Source organism: Podarcis bocagei (genome assembly GCF_964188305.1).
Source record: "Podarcis bocagei genome assembly, chromosome: 14".
Classification (NCBI taxonomy): Eukaryota; Metazoa; Chordata; class Lepidosauria; order Squamata; family Lacertidae; genus Podarcis; species Podarcis bocagei.
Window position 1 is genome coordinate 55140131 of NC_138139.1, and position 18451 is coordinate 55158581.

Here is an 18451-nt window from a genome sequence, read left to right on the forward strand (position 1 = left end):
AGGTGAGCAGTTGGTTCACACCTCTGGTTTTACCACGTGGTAGAGGTTGCTCCAGACAGAGTTTACACAAGGTTCATTTTCTTATTAATCTGAGCAGCTGGGTTTTAATTGAGAGGTGGGCAACTGCTGGGAGAAATCCAGGAAATCCTTGTACAAATATGCAGAAGTCCCATCTGCAGTTGCTAATCCATCCACAAACAGGACTTCCATTTACTTGAAGATCCACCAGGCAAGCACAGAACCTATTACTGGCTACAGAATTTGCCCACCTTTGGCAGGGGTAAGCTATGGAAGGCTGACTGCCAAGTAAGCATGTGCAGGACTAGGCTGTAAATCGCAGCTCTGGCTGTAAATTAGAAACGAATTTCTAGTCCTCATGCTGCAAAAAACACAAACTGAAAGCCCATCTTATAATCACATTTGCAAACCTAAGAGAGCTGCCTGCTGCCAGCCTCCCACACACAGGCATACCAGGAACGCCAAGGATGATTATCTCCTGTTTTCCACCTGGCAGCGGCTAAGTCAGAAAAGCTCAGGGTTAGAGTTGCTCTCAAGCGACAAAAGTGCTAATTCAGGGTCCAAAATCAAATTATGATTGATTGTCACAAAATTTCCAGAGAAAACATTTGGCCAGATTGCATGTTTCAACCCCTTAACCAAAGACCACCCAAAAAGCATCATGCATGCTTCACAGAAGGAGGGCAGTCTCCTATAGAAATGTTGATTCTGGCTTCTCTCCTGTCTGCCAAGGTAATGATAATGCTTTACTGATTGCATTACCTGGGCAGTCTGGCCACTGAGATGGTAAATACTTTATCCTGGATCCAGGTCACAGACCCACCCCCCTATTCATACCCAAATATGCCCCTAAGACAGGATTTGTAAGTAACTGCTGGGAAAGGTTTCTCCAAGATATCTCCTTCTGTAGAAGAAATATTCAGAGTAATTAAAAGAGCCAAGATGGCTTTTTGGGGACTGTTCCGTGTGCTAAAATAAAGTGTATTTTTCTCAGGGAATATTTCCTAAATTTTGAAGTTTTCTGTGGAGTGTGTGTCTGCTATGTGTGTGTACCCTAAAGTTTTAAAACAGGAGCATCTGAAGGACCATCCTTTTATAAAGTTTAGAAAATTGGATGCTTGGTGTTATAATAATGATATGCAAACTGTTTTCTGAGCTCCACCTGAGCAGCGGAATATAAATACTATAAAAAATGAACAAAATAGCTGTTCTTCGTTTAAAAAGTGTATTTGATCAATAAGTTAGAACTAAATATCACAGTCCAACAACAGTCCCCTGTGCTAATGTGACTGCGCTTTCCTGTTCTAGATACAGTGGTACATCCGGTTACGAATTTAATTCATTCTGGAGGTCCGTTCTCAACCCTAAACCACTCGTAACATGAAGCGTGCTTTCGCTAATGGCACCTCCCGCTGCCGCCACATGACTTCCGCTCACATCCCAGGGCAAAGAGCGCAACCAGGAGCATCTACTTCCAGGTTAGTGGAGCTCGTAACCCGCAACATTCGCAAGGGCGATGGTAGGTAACACAAGGTTCCACTGTACTGCTGCGCATTCTCCTTATGCCAGAGACATCAATGCAAACTCCTGTTTTCTGGCGCAAGAACAGCCCACCCTACAGTTAGGCAGGGGTCGGCAACCTAAGGACCATGGGCCACAATCAGCCCACGGGGGTTGTTTAACCAGCCCATAGACCCCCGCCACCCGCTTGGAGACCTCCGTCGCCTGCTCAGCTCCCGTGCGCCACACTAAACCAGCACAGAGCAGAGCAGGGACTGCCTTCCGTGACGCTGGAAGCTCCTGCAGCCAGTGGGAAGCTGCACACGTCTCCTCTGCACTGGAAGGAGCACCAGAAATAGCATTTGCGCATGCATGTGCGCATGTGCACTCCAGCCCACCACAGCGTCTGCGAGACCATGAACCAGCCCAAGCCACAAAAACTTTGCCAACCCCTGGGCTAGAGGTTGGATGGCAATCTGCCATGGATGCTTTAGCTGAGATTTGTGCATTGCAGGGGGGTTGGACTAGATGACCCTGGGGGTCCCTTCCAAGTCTACAACTTCTGTGATTCTATGACCAGCAATTGTTGAAATCTCCCTCCTTGCAAATCCAGCTCTATCTTGGAATGGCTGGCAAGCCAAATCACAGACCGGGCAAAGCACTGGGTTGCGGAAGTTCTGCTGCCTCCTCAGAGCAAGGAAGAAATTGTTCTGAGCAGCAGCCAGGAACACAAGCCTGAACAGCCAAACAGCTTCATTAGCTTTCCCACTGGACGTGGGGGCCTGGGATCAGCGGCAGCCAGGAACCAGAGCAACCTGCTCTTCACCAGAAAGGCCGCAGAGTGATAGGAATTTTGAGGTCTTAGATATACGGTAATGTTCATAAGCGTACCAAGCAAGCATGTACATAGATCAGCACAGGAAGACCCACCTGGAACCATTTTGATTCCCAAACTGTCCCAAACTGACCAATGTTTTCTCTGCAAGGTCAAAGGAAAATGGAAAATCCTCCCCATTGTCTTTTCCTTCACAAATCATGTCTTAAGGGTATGTCTGTGTTTGAATAGGGTGTGAGCCTGTGACCTGGCCCAGGAACTAAGTGTTTATCACTACAAAAGACTAGCCAGGCTCCCCAGGCAATCCAAGCAAGTAACCTGCCAGACAGGAGATAAACAACATTCAAAATTTTTGTTTTAGGCCACCTTTTTATGATGTAGGTGTGATGTATCTGAGGGGTGGTCTTAGGTTACACCCCTTCTGTGATGTATGTATGATGTTTCTGGGGGTGGTCTTGATCTACAGGGTGGCAATTTCAAAAGTCTTTACAATGGGACCTCAGGTTAAGTACTTAATTTGTTCTGGAGGTCCGTTCTTAACCTGAAACTGTTCTTAACCTGAAGCACCACTTTAGCTAATGGGGCCTCCTGCTGCCGCCGCACCGCCGGAGCCCGATTTCTGTTCTCATCCTGAAGCAAAGTTCTTAACCTGAAGCACTATTTCTGGATTGGCAGAGTCTGTAACCTGAAGCGTATGTCACCTGAAGCGTATGTAACCAGAGGTACCACTGTATAAGGCCTTGCGCGTCATTGTTCTGGGTTCCGCCTCTCTCCTGCGGGTGAGGGGAGCACCCTGTTGGAACAGATCAATAAAGATCAAGCTTACTAGCTGCTTTGCTTCTCAATATTCTCTGGTTAGCCTCTGTTATTCTCTCCTACCAATAGGGAACCTATGTAAGGACTCAATATGGGCTCTTGGATACCCCATAAGGGAAAAGGGCAATTTTTGTTTACAACAGCACCAATGTTTAACCAGCTACGGCAGGGGCAGCCAACGGGGGGGCAATCCCATCATCCCTGACCCCTGGCATGCTGGTTGGGACCGGCAGAAGTTGGAAGTCCAGCAACACCTGGCGGGCAACAGGTCTGCTCCCCCTGAGTTATTGATTACCGTATTTTTCGCTCTATAACATGCACCCAACCATAACACGCACGTAGTTTTTAGAGGAGGAAAATCCGTAGGCATGCCACCCGTAGGCATTCCCTCCATAACACGCACAGACATTTCCCCTTACTTTTTAGGAGGAAAAAAGTGAGTGTTATGGTGCAAAAAATACGGTAAATGCCTTTGGATTATCGTCCGGAGGTTGGCAACACCAGAACGGGGATTTTCTGCAGTGGAATGTTCCCCCCCAGGGAAGCTCGCTTGGCACTTTCGTTGCATCTCTTTAGGCACCAGGCAAAAACATTCCTCTTCTCCCAGGCCTTTGGTTAATTAAATAATCTATGCCTATGGCCTTTTAAACTGGGCGTGGGGTATTGTTCTTGTCTGTTACTAGGTTATATATTTTTGTGCTTTTATATTGTCAATAGCCCTGTGATCCTAGGATGAAGGGCAGTTTGGAAATTTAACAACAACGACCACCACCAGATGCCCATGGAGAGCTCAAAAGCAGGAATTTGAAAAGTGGGAGAGTCACCTCAGCTCCCTGGAAATGGGAAGCGAACAGTAAGTGTTGATTCCGCGGGGAGTTAAGTGGGGATTAACATCCAAATGAAAAGGCCTCCCTTCCTATTTAAAAACATTTAATAATAATAGTTGTAGTAAACTAAGTTAATTTTTATTTGCTTCATTTTCTCACAGGCTGGAAGGAACGTCTCTGAGATGAGGAACGTCACAGCACACGTTCATCTTAACAGAAGCCTCTCTCTTTTTGCATGTTTCAGAAACACTGTTCTTACTCATATGCAAGCAAATCAATCACAATAGGCTACGACGCAAATGATTAAATAGACTAAGGGCTTTTTAATGCAGCCTACAGCTTCATTTGCTAGTATGACCTTGAAGGGCCTAAAGCCAAGCTGGCTCACCTCGCCAGATGTTCTGCATTACGTCTCTTCCACTCACCCACACTTCAAGGAGAGCTGTGGCCCAGCAGCATCTCTCCCCGCCCCCCGCCCCCAGGTTACCCACTCCTGGTCTAAATCCACTACAGTCCTACCTTGGAAGTTGAATGGAATCCATTCCTGAAGTCCGTTCGACTTCCAAAATGTTCAGAAACCAAAGCACGGCTTCTGATTGGCTGCAGGAAATTCCGTAGGATGTTTTTGGGTTCCAAAGAACATTCGCAAACCAGAACACTCACTTCCGGGTTTGCGGCGTTCAGGAGCCAAAATGTCCGAGTCCCAAGGTACGACTGTAAATGTATCTCCTTAACAGACAACCCTTAGCAGTCTCAGCACTGCCCTGGGGGCCAAAACTGCCAGATAATGCTAAAGCCAAATGCCTGGAGGGGGAAATGAGGAGCCGATTTTTTCAAAAAGCAAAAGTGGTCAAGTTTTTTAAAAAGCAAAACTAATAATCTAACGAGAGCCAGAAGCCATATCTTCCACAACACCCTGCTTAATTGGCTCACTGTTACCCCTTGCTACTTCCAGAAAACAGGAAAATGCTGTTGTGACAAGTTTTCAATAGCTGAGGAATGCTTCTTCTCTTAATTAAAACTGAAGGTGTGACTTCGCTCTGCTACCTGAAAGAGTCCGTTTTAATGGCGTGAAGGAGTACCGATACCCCTCCTCCCTGTGTCCCTGAGCAAATGACTGTTCCGAGCATCTCTCATCCAAAGATGCGCTGTGCAGCAGCCACCAAGGACAATTCTATATTGAGATACCGTCAAATGATGCTATCACACCCCTGACACAAAGATGCAACAGAATTAGCGACCCCCAAATGAGGCTGATTGGGAAAAAGGGGAGAATATAGCAGGAAAGCCTCCTCTGCCTCCCAGCTTTCTGTCTCCTGCCAAAGGTTCAGGAAAGGCTGAATACGCTCAATAAACTCCCAAGCAGCCTGCTCAGCTGCTGCTGCCTTTTCTCCAACCCAGGCCCACGTAGACAAGCCCCGGGGGTTTGGGGAACAAATATCACAACTGGAGAGAGATCTGTTGGAATGTAAAAGCGCTGCCAAAAATGGATAAGATATTATTGGATTGGGAGACAAAGGGTGAGCAGGTAAAGTCTTCAATGATATGTTGGGCAATAGATATTGGTTATAATATAGTTATGGAAGTGTGGGAACGATTGTGGAATACGGATATAAAATTTACAGCATGCTATGGTTTAAGAGAAAACTATATGAAAATGTTATATACATGGTATGTAACAGTGAGTAAACTGACAAAAAATGTATAAATCAAAATCGAATAAGTGTTGGAAATGCGAAGAGAAAAAAGGTCTCCTGAGAAATCTCTACGTGGGACAAGAAGCTACAGTTAGAACTGGATATGGAACAACTGATTGGTTCAAAATTGGGAAAGGAGTACAACAAGGCTGTATATTGTCCCCCTGCTTATTTAACTTATATGCAGAATTCATCATGCGAAAGGCTGGGCTGGATGAATCCCTAGCAGGAATTAAGATTGCCGGAAGAAATATCAACAACCTCAGATATGCAGATGACACAACCTTGATGGCAGAAAGTGAGGAGGAATTAAAGAACCTTTTATTGAGGGTGAAAGAGGAGAGTGCAAAATATGGCCTGAAGCTCAACATCAAGAAAACGAAGATCATGGCCAATGGGGCCATCACCTCCTGGCAAATAGAAGGGGAAGAAATGGAGGCAGTGAGAGATTTTACTTTCTTGGGCTCCATGATCACTGCAGATGGTGACAGCAGCCACGAAATTAAAAGATGCCTGCTTCTTGGGAGAAAAGCAATGACAAACCTAGACAGCATCTTAAAAAGTAGAGACATCACCTTGCCAACAAAGGTCCGTATAGTAAAAGCTATGGTTTTCCCAGTAGTGATGTATGGAAGTGAGATCTGGACCATAAAGAAGGCTGATCGCCGAAGAATTGATGCTTTTGAATTATGGTGCTGGAGGAGACTCTTGAGAGTCCCATGGACTGCAAGAAGAACAAACCTCTCCATTCTGAAGGAAATCAGCCCTGAGTGCTCACTGGAAGGACAGATCCTGAAGCTGAGGCTCCAATACTTTGGGCACCTCATGAGAAGAGAAGACTCCCTGGAAAAGACCCTGATGCTGGGAAAGATGGAGGGCACAAGGAGAAGGGGACGACAGAGGATGAGATGGTGGGACAGTGTTCTGGAAGCTACCAGCATGAGTTTGACCAAACTGCGGGAGGCAGTGGAAGACAGAAGTGCCTGGCATGCTCTGGTCCATGGGGTCACAAGGAATCGGACACGACTTAACAACTAAACAACAACATCATATGTGGTGTCGCATTATGTTTAAAGCTTACTGATACATAATGAATTGAGAAAGATGTTTAAAATAACATTTGTTTAAAAAATCAGCATTTTTAAACAAATTTTCTTTTTTGGAATTACAGGGGCAGAATTACCTAAACAGCACAGAAATTTATTCATGTATGCTACTACAGTGGCAAGAATGTTATTTGCCCAAAAATAGAAAGAAGAAGTCCCGATGAAAGAAGAATGGATACAAAAACTTATGGACTACGCAGAAACGGCAAAACTTACTGCCAGGCTGGGGGGGGGGGGAGAAATCAATATAACATTAAAAAATGGAAATGGTTTATTGAATATTTACAAACAAATTGTAAACAAATTGGCAGGGTTATTGTAATAACCTGCAGTTTCATAAGAGTAAACAATTAAAGTAGATGAATGAAAAAATAAGTTAATTTAGAATATGCAGGAAATGGGGAAAAAAATTAATGTAAGGAACCGCAGAAAGAGGAGGAAGTCAAGTTTTGATACGTTTAAGTTACTGTAAAACTATTGAAATGTATATAACTGAAAACCTCAAATCTTTTTTCAAAAAAGCATTTTGCAACCAGAAGATGCTGAAGATGCTGCAAGACTTAAGGACCAGTGAAAGCAGGGGAAGAACTGAGCACCAGAACCATTTCTTCTTTATCAGCAGCACACAGGACTGGGCAAGCGCCACTGGCTAGCACTCGGTTGTCCATGTGTCTAAGAATCTGACTGCATGTAGGAATTTGGATACCCCCCCCCCGCCCTCCCAGTCCAAGAATGTTGAAGCATTGGATTTTATTAAGCCTCTTGTCTTTCTAAATGCTTCCTACAACTAAACCATTTCCTGGCAATTTCAGAACGAGAGAGAACTCTCTCTAATACAGTACAAAGGGGGGGGGGGAAATCTCCAGGTTATACAGTTGAGGACACCACCAACTGCCTCCAATCGATGCTGAATTAAAGTTTCGAAAGTCCTCTCCTTGATGCAGAAAGGCAATGTCTATAGTGGGGCAGGGAGGAGACCTCTTCTGGCCAGTGGGCCAGATCCTCACCTTCCAATCCCTGATGGACTGCATTTATCAGGAAGACCCTGTCAATCACCTGCCACCACTATGACACCAGGTGATGCTGTGCTTAGAAGCCCAGATTGTCGGGACTCCAAAGCACAGCACAGGGCTGTTTGAAAGCCCTTTTACAAGCAGCCTCACACTGTTCTTTGTGCACCCAGTTTTCAGAAGTTCAAGGAGCAGTACTGGGTGGGAGAAGCAGTTTCTGTCCAATTGTTTCCTGCTCCCGGAGCAAGGCCCACTCTCATTGTCCAGCAGAAGGGCAGTGGGAGCATGCCTAGCTCCAGCAAAAGGAATGTTGGGAGCTCACTCTAATCTCCCGGTTCTTCCTTTGAAGCCCTACCAATGTATGACATCAGGTGTCTGGCTTGCCCAAAATGGCCTTGCAGGCTAGATGGGGAGGGTTGGCGGGAGAAGTTTGGTTCGTGGACCAGCGGTTCCCCACCACTGTCTTACAACAAATATCTGGAGGGCACTCAGTTGGCAAACACACATTCCCTAAGGGAAAGACTTTTTACAAGCTGGTAAACAGACACACCCCCTTCAGAAACATATCTCCACAGGCGCATGTACTAAACTTCCACAACCATCTCCTTTATGAAAGCTATTTCTGCAGCTTAATAGACCACCTCTTCCTTCTTGCATGCCCTCATTCCAAAGATTTGGCTTGGGGAAACTGCAACAGCCAGAGGATCATAGGTTACCTAGCCCTGCTGCAAAAGTGTTAAAATAGTTTAAAAACAAAAACAAAAACTGGAGGAGGTGGCTGTGAATAACACAGCACCCAGGTGTTCAAAGCACGTCATACTAGTCATTTTGGTGCAACTCTTACCCTGCGTAAAGAGCTCTCAACTACCCAGCACTCCTCATGAAACAAACCCTCACGTCACATTCCAGGGAGGATTCCACATGTGCTTTTTCCTCCTGCAGCAAGAGGGGATCTCAATACAGTATAAGAAAAGGCTCCAACAGTCTAAAAAGAGCCTGGCTGCTGAATCAGAACACAGAACATCTCATAAGGGGTCCCAATTCCCACTGTGGCCATTCACACGGCTCCAGTCAACCCACAGTATGAAAACATGCCGTGGTAAAAACCAAGCATGAAAAAGGCCAGCAGCCCTTCCTCCTTGTCCCACTGCATTCACCAGACTGCTGCCCCTGAACATGAAGGCCCCGTTCCGATTTTGTGGCTCTGGGGAGCAATGTCATGCACGGAACAGCCCTAAGACTCAGAAGCTGTCTGCCATGACAATTACAATGCTCCCTGCATGCTGGGCATGGCAGTTAGAATCTTATCTGTACATCTCAAATGGGGGGAAAGCAATTGCTGAAATGTAGGGTAAAGAAGGGAGTCGGGCTGCTCAGCAACCACGCCTCTTTTAAAACTCAGTACACATTGCAACATGATTAAGCAACATCAAACACACAGCACCAAATCAATACAACAGCATGATCCTATGCATGTCTACTCAGGACAAGCACAATTGAGTTTACACTGAGTTTAACCGGAAGTCAGGTGGGTTTAGGCCAGGGGTAGGCAACCTAAGGCCCGGGGGCCGGATGCAGCCCAATCGCCTTCTCAATCCGGCCCTCGGATGGTCTGGGAATCAGCGTGTTTTTACATGAGTCGATTGTGTCCTTTTATTTCAAATGCATCTCTGGTATATTTGTGGGGCATAGGAATTTGTTCTTTTTTTCCCTTCAAAATATAGTCCGGCCCCCCACAAGGTCTGAGGGACGGTGGACCGGCCCACGGCTGAAAAAGGTTGCTGACCCCCGGTTTAGGCACACAACCCAACCACTCCTCTCAGATTTGTGCACTTTGGGGGGGGGTGGAGTGTGACCCGGAACCACCACACATGCGCCTGGAAATAAACGTTCTGCCAAATCCAAATGTTCAAAGCTGGCAATAAGAGGCTCCCACACGCGACATACAGCAAGACATAAGAAGAGAGAGTGTGCTGGATTAGGCCACGGACCCATCTAGTCCAGCACCCTGTTTTCACAGCCGCCAACCAGGTGCCCCCAAGCAGGACCAGAGGCAGTGGCGTAGCGTGGGGGGTGCAGGGGGGGGCCGGCCGCACCGGGCGCAACATCTGGGGGTTAAGGTTTAGGGGCGCAAATCCACAGGTTAGGGGGCGCAAATCCACGGGTTGGGGGCGCAAATCCAGGGGTTAGGGGGTGCAAATCCACGGGTTAGGGGTGCAAATTACTTGCCTTGCCCCAGGTGCTGACAACCCACGCTACGCCACTGACCAGAGGGCAGCGGCAACTCTCCCCCTCCCTCAGTTTCCAGTGGACCACGGAAGACCTCCAAATCCCCAATGGCATCCCCACCCCCTCTCCCCCCAAAAGTTCAGGTGAGGGGGCTGCTGCCTTTGCTTCTCCTTGATTAACCATTGCAGGTGGGTGGACTTTGGAAAGCAGGGAGGGGGCGCCATCCCAGCCGCGATCAGGAGCTGCTTCCCCGGGAGAAACGAGACCGCCTTGGAGGGCGGAGAATGTGCAGAGGGACCGGGAGGCTGGCGAGGCCGGGGGAGCAGATGGCCCTAGCGAAGGAGGATTAGGAGAGCAGGTGGAGGAGAAGGCAGCTGCTGCTGCAAGAGGGGGAAGCGGGAGCCCGGGGAGAGGGAGACCCGGGGCGGGGAAGGGAAGCCGGCGGGGGGGGGGACCCCGAAACGAGAGCTCAGCCGCCGATCCGAGGCCGAGTCGCCCCGCAGCCAGAAGCAAAACTTCCAGCTCGCAGAAGTTGGGGCTGGCTGGGAGGAGAAGGGGGAGCCGCGTCCTCCTCTCCCGGCGTGAAAGCGAAACGAAACCAGCCGCGGAAGGAGGAGGATGAGCAGCAGCAGCTGGGGAGGAGGCGAGTCCGGGGCTGGAGGAGGGGCTGCCTCGGGGACGCCCACACGGGCTGGCAGCAGCAGCAGCCCTCGGCGTCCCCGCACAGGGGGCAGCGGGGCCTCCCTCCGTGGGGAGTCCGTGGGGCGGGAGGGGCGCCCAGGCCCGGCTGGTGCCTCGGGGGGGGCCGGTTGCCAGGCAACCTAGGCAGGTGCGGGCGGGGCTGCCCCTTGAGACCCCGGAGGACCCCCGGCCGGCTGCCCGCTCGCTCCTTCCCTCCCGCGCTCCCTCACCTCGCTCCGTCTCCCGCTCGTCCCTCCCGGCGGCGCTTCCTGCTTCCTGCCCGTCCGCCTCCTCGCCGCGCTCGGCCTCCGCCTCCTCCTCTTCCTCGCGGCCTGTCAGGCCTCCTTCCGGCCTGCGCGAGGGCGCCACGTGACCGCGAGGGGCGGGCCGGGGGCGAGGAGACCATGGAGACGAGGGGAGGGCTCGGGGCAGAGCGGCGCGGAGCAGGGAGTTTCTCGAAAGGAAAAGGGCGGGGGGGGGAGGAATCCCGCAACTGCCAACCAGCTGTCTTCAGCGTCACGTGACGGCCGGCTCTCCGGACGGGAGGGGGCGGAGAGGAGCGCCCAGTGCCCGAGAGTGCGCATGCGCGTTTGCGAAAAGGGGAAAAAAGACGCGGAATCGGAGCGTTTGCTGGGGATCGCGCGTGTTTTATAGGAGGAGGAAGGGGAGTCCCGCCTTTGGCCGGGGAAGGGGGGGCATTTGTTGCTCACGGCGACTTCGGCTCTGTTTCCAGGCTCTTATTTATTATTATTATTATTATTATTATTATTATTATTATTATTACAACAACAATAATAACAATAATAACTATTATTATTATTATTATTTATTATTTATACCCCGCCCATCTGGCTGGGCTTCCCCAGCCACTCTGGGCGGCTTCCAAAAGAATATTAAAATACTATAATACATCAAACATTAAAGGCTTCCCGAAACACGGCTGCCTTCAGATCTCTTCTAAAAGTCTGGTAGTTGTTCTCTTTGACATCTGGTGGGAGGGTGTTCCACAGGGAAGGCGCCACCACCGAGAAGGCCCTCTGCCTGGTTCCCTGTAACTTGGCTTCTCGCAGGGAGGGAACCGCCAGAAGGCCCTCGGCGCTGGACCTCAGTGTCTGGGTAGAACGATGGGGGTGGAGACACTCCTTAATCTTTATTGCATTTTTAAAATTTACAAAAAAAGAAAATAAATTAATCCTTACACCCACATATACCGTAAAAGGAAAACGGGGCAAAAAGGAAAATATGAAAATAAAACTAAAAAAGGAAAAGCTTTTTGTCAAATATGAAGTAAGATAAAGAGATTTGTCAAATATGTTTCCAGGCTCTGAATCCGCCTTGAGGCTCTAATGGTGGAAAGGCGGCAGGCAAGGAAAACGGGGGCGCTGGCCTTTGACCCGGCGTCGCTTCTCCTCCTCCAGTTTTGGTTCTTCTTATTCCCGTTAATTAACTTTAGATACCGCCCTCCACCCGAGGATCGCGGGGCGGTTTCCCGGCCGAGGCTGCACCCGACGGATTTCTGCCTGGCGCCATTGCCCTCTTCTGCCCCGGCCCGCAGAAAAGAGCTCCAAGCGGCCCACTTTGCCGGACTCCCCACCGCATTGTGCGCCCATCCCTCCGCGGGGACCCGATCCTGCCCGCTGGACTGAAGCAGCCGCGCAAACTCTCCCTCCGGGTAAACGAGCATAGGATCAGCAGCCGGGCCAGGATCGCGTGCAAGCGCCCGGGCTGTCGTCTGCCTGTCTTACTTTCCCCCTACTAATAATTTACCTTTACTGCGTGGCCACCAGGTGGGGCTATGAGATCTAACCAACCGTATCTGCTTTGCGTTGGATTTTGGGAGCGCAGAGGCAGCGATCCTCTTTCACTGGAGAGCTGAGAAAAACACTCTAAATGCACTGATGGTTTCAACTACAGTGGTACCTCGGGTTACAGACGCTTCAGGTTACAGACACCGCTAACCCAGAAATAGTACCTCGGGTTAAGAACTTTGCTTCAGGATGAGAACAGAAATCTTGCTCCGGCGGCGCAGCAGCAGCAGCAGGAGGAGGCCCCTTTAGCTAAAGTGGTGCTTCAGGTTAAGAACAGTTTCAGGTTAAGAACGGACCTCCAGAACGAATTAAGTACGTAACCAGAGGTACCACTGTATAGGATTATTAGTAATAATAACAACAACTTGTTTATTTATACCCCGCCTTTGCTGCTGACACGGACTCAAGGCACCTTGGAGCTAAAACAAAAAACAGCTAAAAGAAACCATTAAAATTGGAATAACCTTTTTAAAAAGACCAGACGCATTTCTGTTAAGCATTGTTGGCAGGGACATCCCAAAGGCATTTATATTTTTATATGCAACGGTTGCAGCCCGGACTTTGGTAGCAAAGGGGTGGAAGGAAGAAGAAGTCCCGACAATAACGAACTGGCAATATTAAGCTACAAGAATTTGCTGAGATGGCGCAGCTGACAAATAGCCTGAGAGGCAATTCAAATAAAAAAAATATGGAAAAATGGGATAGATGTGAGACATATGTTCAAAAATACAGTAAAGGTTCGTTATCTATGCTAGCATTTGATTGATGCTGGAGAGAGACTGAGTTGAGAAATAAGAACAAGAGCTCATATTGTTATAGGAATGTATTAGATAAAATGTAAAAGAAATATACAATAATATGAGTACATTAATTTGTTTAAAAAGGAATATACAGTGGGATAGACAGGAAGTCGAATGTGTTGGCATGTATATGATTGGGGGGATTTGTTTTTGTTTTTTCTCTGTTTTTCTTCTCTTTTTAGGTATATAAAGTGTGTATATAATCTTGGTATACATGTTGAAAAATATAATAAGCTCTGCAATGTAATACGACAATGTTTACCAATGTAATATAAGAATGTTAATAAATAAATAAAACTGCAAAAAAGAGAAACCATTAAAAACCAATTAAACATTAATTGAAGTAAAACCAGCTACACAAGCACCAGTATGTGCAGCTTCCCTCACAGGGTTAGGGTTTTGTTAGCGCACATCCGTGTGGAGGCGGAAGCACACTGCCAGCACTTTCCAGCATCACCTTCAAAAGGCGACTGAGAGTCATCCTGTTTGTGGGTTGGGGGGGCAACCTCAGCGCCTTTGCACAGCCCTGCAGGCAGGGAAGGAGGCAGCTTGAAAGAAAATCCACCCTGTTGCTCCAAGATACAAAAGTCTGCTGCTGACTGTGCCTCCTCCTTCCTGAGCAGCACAGGATGAAACCCCACCTCAAGGGGACTGTCAGAAAGAATCCCAGGCCCTTCCCACCTCTTGCAGCAGTGAATAGACTTCCCAGCCCAGAGAGAGAGAAAGCATAAGCACCTGTCACAATAGATCCAATTATTTGCAAGGTCCGGCCCTGGCAGCCGGCACAGAATCCGCCCACAAAACAGTGTCCTGTTCAGGGATTCTTTGCCATTTGCATTCTTGCATCTACAAGGCAAGCAACCGTTCTCTCCCTCCGAAAGAAGCATCTCTTACACAGCTCACCTGTCGCCAAACATCCTGCCTGAAAAGCAACTTCTGGGAGATCTGCAGAGGCAGGGCCACCGCTGGCAGCGCAAAACCTTCAAAGCAAAGAACCTGGATGCTTACGGTGTGATAAAGTTTATGTGGAGAGCCAGCCCTGCAATCTCAAAGGGTGGCTCGCTGGATGTTTGCCCAGAAGGATTAAAGGCAGGAAGACAGGCAGTCACAAGGAGGTTGCTTTGAACCAAGCCACTCTCGTCTCCCTTCACCTGCCTGCTGGAACGTGGTAAGATTTGGACCTGGGAGCTCTGAAACTTTAACCCACAGCCTTTCATTCCCGTCCTCTTGCAGCTGCCTCATCGGTGGGTTCCTTTCCTGCTCAGCAAAATTATGCACGGAATCTGATCGCACCAAACTGTTTCAAAGGCTGTTGAGTCGGCAGCAAAAGCAGAGCGGTGCCAGCTGGTTGGCAAATATATTAGAGCAGAGCCGCGCTCGAGGAAGGGGATTATTTGCACTGTGCATTGGGCAAGAATCCGGCATGCCATTTGGGTGGAACATGTTGACCCAGTGCAAGGGTCAGATATAATGGAACTGGGCCCATGTGCCAACCTGTCCTGCCTGCTTGAGAATGGCAGCGGTCCCTCCAACACCACTGGCAGCGCCAGCGACATCTTGGCCACCTCCTTCCTGGGATGCGCCCTGTCCGTCATGTGCGTCGTCGGGGTGGTTGGAAACATCTACACGTTGGTGGTTGTCAACCTCTCCGTACGGCTGTCTGCCTCCATGTACGTTTACGTGGTCAACTTAGCCTTGGCTGATCTCCTCTACCTGGCCACCATCCCCTTCGTCGTCTGCACCTACTTCGTGAAGGACTGGTACTTTGGGGACGTGGGCTGCAGGGTCCTCTTTAGCCTGGACCTGCTGACCATGCATGCCAGCATCTTCACTCTCACCATCATGAGCACAGAGAGGTACCTGGCGGTCGTCAAGCCCTTGGACTCCCTCCGGAGGCCTGGAGACTACCGGAGGACCATCACCTGCTCGGTCTGGCTCCTGTCCTTCCTCCTTGCCTTGCCCACCATGGTTCTCATCGACCTCCGGACGAGCAGCCAAGGAGGAGTGACCAAGCGCATATGCCACCCTACTTGGCAGGTGGGGGCCTACAAAGTCTACCTCACTGTCCTCTTCATCACCAGCATCTTGGCCCCTGGCCTAGTCATCTGCTACTTGTATATCAAGTTGGCCAGGACCTACTGGAGGTCTCAGGCAGCCGTCTTCAGTGCCAAGGCGATGAAGAGGTGCTCTCGGCAGAAAGTCCTGTACATGATATTTAGTATCATCCTTGCCTACTGGGCTTGCTTCATTCCCTTTTGGCTCTGGCAGCTGCTCAGCGTCTATCGCCGCCAGCCGGGCAGCCTTGCAAACGCCACAGTGGCCTGCATCAATTTTTTCGTGACCTGCCTAGCTTACAGCAACAGCTGCATCAACCCTTTCCTCTACACGCTGCTCTCCAAGAACTACAGGGAGTACTTAAGGGGTCGGGAGAGGAACGCCCTTGTCCTCATCAAGGTCAAGCCCAAGAGGGGTTCCTTGGGGGAATCTGTGTGGTCTGGAAGCCACACGTACACAGAGAGCTTGGCTGTGGCTCAGATGCAGGGAATTGGCAACAAGGAAGTCTTCTTGTGAAAAAGTGAGTAGGAGGCAGGCCAGGTAGGAGGACAAGTGTTCAGCCACTCGACCAGACTTGAGGGAAGAAGCCCCGTCCTGTGCCAAATTTCCCTACTTGATTGGCTGCTGGGAGCTACAGAAACCCACACAAAATACCCGTCCAGATCAGGCAACCCCCAGTTCTGGAACGTTTGGACAGTGATGTGTGGACAGTTGTTTGTGCAAAAGGCCTTCATACTCATAGGATTTGACAATGTGTGCCTAGGAAGATCTAAGGGAAGAATGGGATGTCTGTGTGCGTGTGACCGAATAATCATGGGTCAAAACCTCAGCCCCACCGTGGTCTATTATGGGATTTACCGTACCTCCAAATAAGATTGCACAAGGCCACATCCTTTATAGGCAGAAGTAAATTGAGCGCCTGTGTGCAAGCCCAAATACATGCAAGTTTCCATGATCTGAAGTTGCTGAATTGTGTTTTCCTTTGTGCGTCAGATTTTCATCCCATACTTCATCTAAGAAGCGGTGTTGTCATGGTCCTCCCCTTGCCCATTTAAGCTTTGCAACCACCCTGTGAGGTAGGCCAGGCTCAGAAATAGGAACTGGCGCCACACTGCAGCCAGTCCACTATGGGGGCCCTATGGGTCCCTTGGAAACTTATCAGGAGCTGTTGAATTGGAAGATCACAAAGGGATGAACATGCATTCCTCTGTGACCCACACACTGCATGGGGCTACGGGAGCCCATTATAACTGTTTGAAGACAGGGATGGGGAGTCTGTGCTGCCCCTCCACCAGCTGCTGTCAGGCTACAAACTCCCATCAGCACCAGCCAATGATAAGGGCTGATGGGAGCTGTAGTTCAACAGCAGCTGGAGTGGCGGCCCAGCGGCCCCTCATCTCCAAGGCTTCAGGCGGGCGATCAGTTCAGTCAGGGAAACGATGCACGTTCAGCAGCAATGTGCACTGTTTGATGGAAAGGGATCCCAGACAGGTTTGGTGACACGTGGCAGAATACGATCAGAAGCTGCTGCTCTTTCTCCTTTGCTGTCTGGTACTGTCTCCCTCCCAGTCCCCGAGATGCCACCATGCAGGTCCTTCAAAACCCTGTAGTTCAGTGAAGTCTCTGGCTCAGTGCCCAAGTTCCCATGGCCTATTGTGCCTTGGCCTATACAGGCAGAGTCTAAGCACGTGTAACTGAAACAATCGCACTGTGTTTACATGCCCTGGGGAAACTCCGCTTGCCTGAGAACGTGCAGTGCAAAGCCTCCGCCTATTCTTTCCTGCTTCCATTCCCCTGTGGCTGATTTCAGATGGCTAAGGCTCCTCAGGACCCATGTGGCCTGACCCCTTGCACTCTGAAAATCACCATGCCCAACGACAGCTTCGTGTCAATACAAAAGCCAAGATGCACTTACCCCATATAAAAAGCAGTTGTTTTGCATTCCCGCTATACAGAAAGGTTGCAGCGTTTGGGATTTTCTCGCTTAGAGAAAAGGCAAGAGGCAGTAAAGACTCTTAATGTCAGGGTTGTAGATTCAAGTCCCTTGCTGCGCAAAAAGATTCCTGCACTGCAGGGGGTTGGACTAGACGACCCCGAGGTCCCTTCCAACTCTACAATTCTATGATCCTAAGTTCAAAAAATTCTACATGCCATGAGACAAGACAGGCCCAGGGTGGGGAAGAGACTCAGATCTGCTGCCTTGAGCTCCTTGGAGGAAGGTGGGGGTACAAATGAAATGAAAGAAAATGGAATCCAACTTATGTGTTTTGGGTTTGCATGGTCAGCATGCAGGGGAGCCCACTTTCCTCTTTCCTGGAAAGGATGACTGGTTCTTATTCTTTGCATGCACCAATTCCTTATCTGAGAAAAGCAGAATTTCCCCAGCACCCACAAGTGCTTTTCCTTGTACTGATGGATGGCAGCTGGGAAAGCAGAAGTTCTTGCTGACTGAAAAATTACATGCAATGTTATTTGCCTTTTCTTTCTCTGCCAAGTCTTCACCTGCTGTGGTCTCCTGCAGAGTCAAATGTTTTTCTGAATCAGCTCAGCCCGGTGATGCAGATGCCCACTGCGCACATGGATTTAATAATTTATTGTTTTGTTGTTCCTATTTATTTCTGTTCTTCTCTTTCTGCTGAAAACTTCAATAAAACTTTTTAAAATTAAATTATTATTATCATTGGGAGGTTTTTCAAAGAAAAAAAGGTGCAGGTACCTAGCATGAAGTTGTAACAGTAAGTGCCACACTTTTAAAATTGTGGGGGGGGGGTTGATACTACGTACCCTTGAGTACCCCCCAAAAGAAGAACTGATCATTAATAATATCCCACCTTTCTTCCAACACATGGAAGCTAACACAGATAAAATACAGCAAGCTAAAAACGTAAGAGAAGACAATCATTAAAGTGTAATTAAAGCACTAATAGAATTAAAGCACAGCACCAGCCCTTTCCTCAAAAGCAGTCAGTTCCCAAAGGCCTGTTGGAATAGAAAAATATTCACCTGCCAGCAGGAGGAAAGCAAGGAGATTGCTAGTGAAGCCCAACCTCCAGGCCTGGTGTCAGTAAC

At 48.9% G+C, this 18451-nt stretch overlaps 1 protein-coding gene and 1 pseudogene across 2 annotated transcripts in view; one reads left to right on the forward strand and one right to left on the reverse strand.

Moving 5' to 3' along the window:
* The window catches only part of RNF216 (ring finger protein 216), an 88770-nt gene extending 77718 nt beyond the window's left edge, over positions 1-11052 (reverse strand). The window contains exon 1 of the mRNA XM_081169440.1: positions 10950-11052. The gene's annotated coding sequence lies outside the window, so the exon portion shown is untranslated. The remainder of the gene's footprint in view (positions 1-10949) is intronic.
* A 2420-nt stretch (positions 11053-13472) lies between these two features.
* On the forward strand, positions 13473-18050 carry LOC308573026 (urotensin-2 receptor pseudogene; annotated as a pseudogene). Its single transcript has one exon. The product of its transcript is annotated as a urotensin-2 receptor pseudogene (transcript).
* Positions 18051-18451: the final 401 nt, after the last annotated feature.